Source organism: Zonotrichia albicollis, chromosome 9, assembly GCF_047830755.1.
Source record: "Zonotrichia albicollis isolate bZonAlb1 chromosome 9, bZonAlb1.hap1, whole genome shotgun sequence".
Classification (NCBI taxonomy): domain Eukaryota; kingdom Metazoa; phylum Chordata; class Aves; order Passeriformes; family Passerellidae; genus Zonotrichia; species Zonotrichia albicollis.
In genome coordinates this window covers 17170307-17176716 of record NC_133827.1, presented here as the reverse complement: position 1 = coordinate 17176716, position 6410 = coordinate 17170307, and the positions used below count along the sequence as shown (strand labels likewise).

Sequence of the window (6410 nt, the reverse complement as noted above, 5' to 3'; positions counted from 1 at the left end):
AAACACCATCACCAATGGCCAATTCAGAAACCACCCTTTGGTAAACAAAGCTCCATAACATATTCCACATGTGCACAACAGGTGCAACAAGCAAGAGATAAGAATTGTTCCTCATTCTTTTCTCTGAGCTTTCTCACAGCTTCCCAGGAAAACCCTGGGAGAGAGCTGTGTCAGAGGATATGTGATTACCACAGTCCTGCATGAGGCACTGCACACTTCTGGACTGCAGCTGGCTGCAGACAGCATCTCCCTCTGAGAGGATGCTCTCAGAGCTCTCAAAAAACCCTGAAAATACATACTGCATATATATTTTCATTGTATATGATATATGATACATGATATATGATATATAATATTATATATCATATATTATGCATTATATACTGTATATTATATATTATATATTATATATTATATATTATATATTATATATTATATATTATATATTATATATTATATATATAGTATCTATAAAGATATGTACTGTATATAGTATATATATAAAGTATAAATATATGTGTGTATATATATATATATATATATATAAAATAGATAATATATTTATTGTTTTTAACAACTCACCAGCTGCAAGTTGACTGCAGGCAGACCATTTCTTTGTTTGTGTCCCCAAAGTCAAAATGGAAAAATCTTACATAAATAAGAATCTGAAAAGAACTCTAAAAGCTCCTTTGAGAGTCTGGACAGCTACCTGAGCATCCTATTAGAGTGAGAGGATGTACAAGTGTCCATATAAGTGCACTAAGTCTGCACAATTCTTCAGCAGTCAAACACAACATTGAAAGGGTAGTAGGCAGATCATGAGCATGGATAATTATATTGTTGAGTAGGATAAGTACAGTCTAAAAAATCCCCACAGGAATATAAGGTGCCTACACTAGGAAGGCTGCAATGGAAAGCATCCACTTGACTTTAAGAGCCTGTGGTGTTTGTCCAGGCTGCTGAAGTAGCTCTGCTGCCTGGCACTGCGAGTTTGCAGCTGGGACAGCAGGGTCCTTCCTGCTGAGCTTCAGCTTCATGGCATCTGTTGGTGCAGGGCTGGGCACTGCATCTGTGCAGATCCATGTGGAGAGGGCTGTGAGGATGATGGTTGCACTGCAAGACAATGTCCTTGAAAAAGAAGAATAAATATCCATTATTTCAGTGAAAACATTGGATTTAATTCACAGGTTTCTTATAAATCAGCATCACTGACGCATATTTTAACCTATATGTTATTCTTGCTCTTCACAAATTTTAGATATTTGCATTTTGGAAAGGGCCATTTGCTGAGACAATAATATTTAAGTAATTAAATATGGAGTTGCAGTTCTCTTTTGGTTTATAAAACACTTATTAATATGAAATGAGTGAAACAAAAACACAGTGAGGAGTCAAACAATTCAGTCCCAACTACTGATTGCTGTACTATTAATCATATAATTAATGGCTATTTAGTCCTTGGAATAACAGGAATCACCTTTATTTGCCAGTGTACCATGGTCCAGCAATCCCCAAATATGAACACCCAGCCCAGAGTCACAGATTGCTGCAGCTCAGCCCACAGGTAAGGACTACAAGGACAGCATGTGCCATGGATGGAGCCTTTGTCCCTGCTCCAAACAGTGCCTACAATCCACTATCAGCTTAGAGATTTTGTTTTTAATCACTGTTTCTAAGCCTGATTCTTCATAAATACATTCACAGGCACCCTTTAAAAGTCACTTCTTTGTTCCAAAGAAATGCAGCACACCAGCAGGAAGATATTATGCAGTAACACGCCAGGGCAAGCTATATGCAAAGGAAACCTGCCAAAATTAGTTTTTCCTCCTTTTCTGCAAGGCAGCAGTTTTTTCTCCTTAAGCTGTCTCACTTGAGGGCTGTGTATATAGTAAAGAGGCAAAAATCCATTTCGTTTTCCTCTCTTTCAGGCTGTCATCAGCTTCATTGCCATGACATCAAACCTCCTTTTAGGTTGCTGTGTCCCACCCTTCAGGATGACCTGGCACAGCATTCCAGCAGCATTTCCATGGCTCCAAGCCCTGGTGCTCTGAGTGAGGAATGGAGACCTGACTGCAGGAAACACTTTCCCTCTTCTTTCCCAGGGCTGTACCCATCAGAATCCACAAGTTTTGTGTTTCTTCCACATGAGGCTTTCCTCTCCAATTTCTCATTCACAATACAAGCATGCCCTTAATCCAAATATCTCAAGTCGGGTAAGGTAAAGATACAACACAGATGCAAGTTGTCTGTATGTTTCCAGGGCCACACAACTTGTAGAAAGTGTTTATAGCTCCAGATGCTTATATTATTGAATTTAAAATAAAAGCTACATTATTTGTAGCTTCACTGGACGGCTGACTTGATGTGATTTATCCTCACAAAAAAACCTCTGCTTTTCAAAAAGAAAATTCTCACTTTGGTCTTTAAGGGAAAAAAAACCCAAAGAAGCAGTCAGATAAAAATGTGTTTTGAGGCCCTACAACATAAATTAAGTTAGCACAGCAGGGCTTTCACTGTAATAATTTAACTTGTCAGTTCACATCATTGACTAACTTGAAGAATTCATGGGGCTTAACTGATCAATATAATAAACAGTTTGGATGGCTCTGCAGGAATAGCCTAGTCTTAATTTGAGGTCAGTTCTTATTTCTTTTAAGTCTCATTAGCAGAAGCCAACGTAAATCCAGAGATGTGAGGACAAAAGCAGAAAGCCTTGCATCAACAGCAAGGCCTGCCCAATGTCCAGTTGAATTGGATGCATCCCAGCTGCAATCTCTTCCAGGTCTCTGGCATGGAACAAAAAGCCTGTGTGATCACTGGCAGCAAAGGGGGACAGTCCTGGCTTCTAGGAACCATATATTTTCTCTAGTTTCAAGCTGAAAATCCACCATGGGTGTACCAGGCCAGATTTGCAGCTGGCACAGAAAGGTTTCAGTCTAATAAACTCTGCAGAGAAAGCCAATCCCCAGCTGATACCTTGGGTTTTAAGTTTTTCTGCTCTGTTTTGGTGTGCAGCTCTTAGCTTTATACTAAGTTGTGGGGATCCCAGTTTTGGGTTTCTCTGGGTCTGGACTGAAGGCACTCCAGACAGTAATTTCATATTGGGACTCAGGTGTTTATTATCTCTTATCAGTAAAACAGTCTCACTACTGTGAGTTCAGCAGCTTTTCCTTAGAAGGCACAAAATGGCCAACAATCTCTTGGTACAAGGTCTCCTAAGACTAAACTATCCAGGTAAGAGCTGACACCTGGATTATTTTCCCTTTTAACCCAATAACTGATCCCACAGAACCCACAGTGCAGACTGTTCTGCCCAATTACAAAATGCCACCCAAACCCATGGAGAAGGAGGAAGAAGAACCTGAAGAAGAAACCCAGGACAGCACCCTGTGCCTCCATCTTGCTTCCATCCACAACACACTAAAAACCCCAAACCTCAATTTTTCACCCAGTGATGCACCTACACTGCTCTGTATAATCTGTTTCACACTTTTGTGGGTTCCAGTCTATCTTGAAGTGTGGGAAACTTTCTCCATGGATGAGGGTCAGAGTCAGTGTTGCCCTGGGGGTTAGGGCACCCCAGAGCAGACACAGGAATATTCCCTGTGTGCCCTGGGTTTGCACATCAAGTGTCACTGGGATCTTTTCACAGCGTGGTGAAGACAAAACAATTCTATTCCAGCTGGAGACTCAAGGATAATCTCCTCAAACTTCAAGCATGAACAAAGCATGAAGAGAGGATGGTGGGCAGGCAAGCAAGGAGGATGAAATTTCATCATTTGAAGCTGTTAATTGGGCAGTTAATTCCTGCATGCAAATGGACTAAAACCTATAAAAATGTGAGATCTCATGGCCAATCCCTCCTTTGCTCCCACCTTGGAGCCCCCAGGGCAGAGCCAGGACTGTGGCTCTGGTACTGCCAGGGTGAGGCCTTTGAAGGCACTTCAGTAAATATCAATAAATCTGCACTTTATTGCTCTGAACTCCTTCCAGCCTCTGCTCCAGCTCCTTGAGGCATCTCAGCAGCCAGGTTGTTTGAACAGCACACTTAAGCAACCATTGCCTTTCACACCTAAATTCTAAAGCAATTCCCTGAAGGCCTGTCCCAGCCTTTCTACTCCCTGCTGCGGGGTCCCAGGCCAATTCTGCAGGAGCTGAGCAGCACCAGGGGCAGCAGGGCAGCTCCAGGGAGCCCCCAGCCCTGGGTCAAACCCAGCCAGGCAGGCACACCCTGGAGCCCAGCCCAGCTGACAGAGGAGGCAGAGCTGTGTGAGCTGGGACCCACTGCCCCACCACCAGCTTCAAAGCTGCCTTCAGAACAGGCAGAGCTGCCCCTTTGGAGAAGTCCCTCTGAATACTTATTATTATTACTGAATACTTATTTTTATTATTACTCTGAATGTTATTAATAAATTATTATTATTATTATTATTATTATTATTATTATTATTATTATTATTATTATTATTATTACTATTATTATTACTATTATTATTATTATTATCCTTTTAATTGAAGGGGTGGGACCACCCCTTCAATTAAAAGGATAATAATAATATAATTTTAACCCAGTCAGGTTAAAAACAATTTATTGCTCAAGTAAACATCAATCTCAGAGGCCATGAGGTTTAAGAGAGCAAGCACTCAGCCACTGCTCAAAGTGGCCACAAGTTCTTTGTTATAAGTCAATAAATAATTTCTGATATATAATTTCTAATGTATAATATAGATAAATAGAATATATTATATATAATATTAAATATACTATACATATCTATCATATATATAATAAGAATATATATATTATATATCTAGTATATAATTTCTTTCTAATACAATGGACAGTTGCCATAAAGTTCATTTTGCTTTTCTAACCTGTCATCTTTACTCACTTCTGCTGCACTGTGGATACTTTTATCCAAAGAGCTGCTGTCACACCTACACACAGATGCTTCTATTATAACCTCTAAATTCTCAGCTTACTCTGTGCAATTACACCCCTCCATTATAATCCCTTCACCATCTTATCACTGCAGTTTCTTACTTACTTAAGGCATATTCTTACTTACAACTATAGAAACATAAGTTTATGATTTTCTGCCTAATATCTGTGTATTTTATTTTTACATCAATCCAAGCTTCTTCCAAGGCTGCAGATCAAACCCTTCAGTGTCTGTGGAAGTTTCTGCCTTTCCATTTCCCACAAATACTGATCTGTTTGCCCAGTGTGCCAAAGATTGAAGAGTGCTGCTTTAGTCTTTCCAAGCAGCCACATTTAATCACTCCCAAAGAAAAGGAACTTCCCAGGCCAAAGCCTCTGACTGAGCAGAGTAGCAGTATGTGAACTCCACTACAATGAGTGAGAAAACTGAAGCTGTCAGGTGATTAGTGAATGTTCTTTTGCTTCAGCCTAAGATTTCTGAAGTCCCTTCAGCTAGAAAAACTCTTAGAGCTAGAACTTATGGCCTGTTACCTTTACCCACACCATGCCATCATCCCTAAATGAAGTCCAAGGAAACCAATTAATTAACTTGTGCTGAATCATAGGGAAAACCTACCCTTCAGCCGGGTGAAGCAGCCCTCCATGTGCCCAGGAATGAAGTTCAGGTAAGGTCATCAGCCTGTGGACAGATGCTTCTGCAGCAGAGTGAAAATAGAAGAAACATGCAAGCGAAATCACTTCTATTTGAAGAGCCGGTTGAAGGCCGAGTCTGTAGGCTGAGAATCTGCAAAGGAAGAATTGAATTCCATCAGTTCAAGGACTAAACCCATTTTTATCTCAAGAGGGAGGCAGCAAAAAGCAATAGAGCATGGTAGTGACAGTGTTAGAAAACCAACAATCCTTCCATTTTCCCTATTTACTTGTTTTGCTGCTCTGTGTGGAACAAAACATCTGCTTCACAGCTGAGACACTCAGCTCCTCAGAAAAAATACCCGAGCCTGATTAAAACCCAGCTGAACAGGATGGAAAGATGACGTCCATGTACTGTTATTCAGGTGCTAGAAAATAATAATGGATGGTTATAAAAGTGGCAGAGCTTGAAAGGAAGACAGACTCCTTAAAAACATATCAGGACATCAGCTGCAGCAAAATTCCCAGAACTGTGTAACTATTGTTGCATCCAAGCTCTGTACTCCCCAGTGCCCCAGACTGAGTTTACATTTTAACAGGAAGGCCAAAGAAACATTAAAAAAAATAAAACTTCTCTCATTATTCCATATGGAACAGAAGCACATTCAAGATATGCTTCAAGGTGCCTGCTTCCAATTTCGAATATGAAAGAGTGTTTACTCTGTTTCATGTGCTGCAGACCAACTGTAAAGCCCCATGAAGACTGCTGAAATATCAATTTGCCCAGGTAAGTCAAACATCACCTGTTTTCCCAAGTGAGGCTGGTGAAATCCTTGTG

General features: G+C 40.4%; 1 long non-coding RNA gene across 1 annotated transcript; it reads right to left on the bottom strand.

Moving 5' to 3' along the window:
• Positions 1-551: 551 nt before the first annotated feature.
• On the bottom strand, positions 552-5915 carry LOC141730058 (uncharacterized). The gene is made up of 3 exons (XR_012581515.1): positions 5863-5915; positions 5559-5726; positions 552-1128 (listed from the first exon to the last, which is right to left on the bottom strand). It is a non-coding gene; the product is annotated as an uncharacterized LOC141730058 (long non-coding RNA).
• Between the last annotated feature and the right edge of the window lie 495 nt (positions 5916-6410).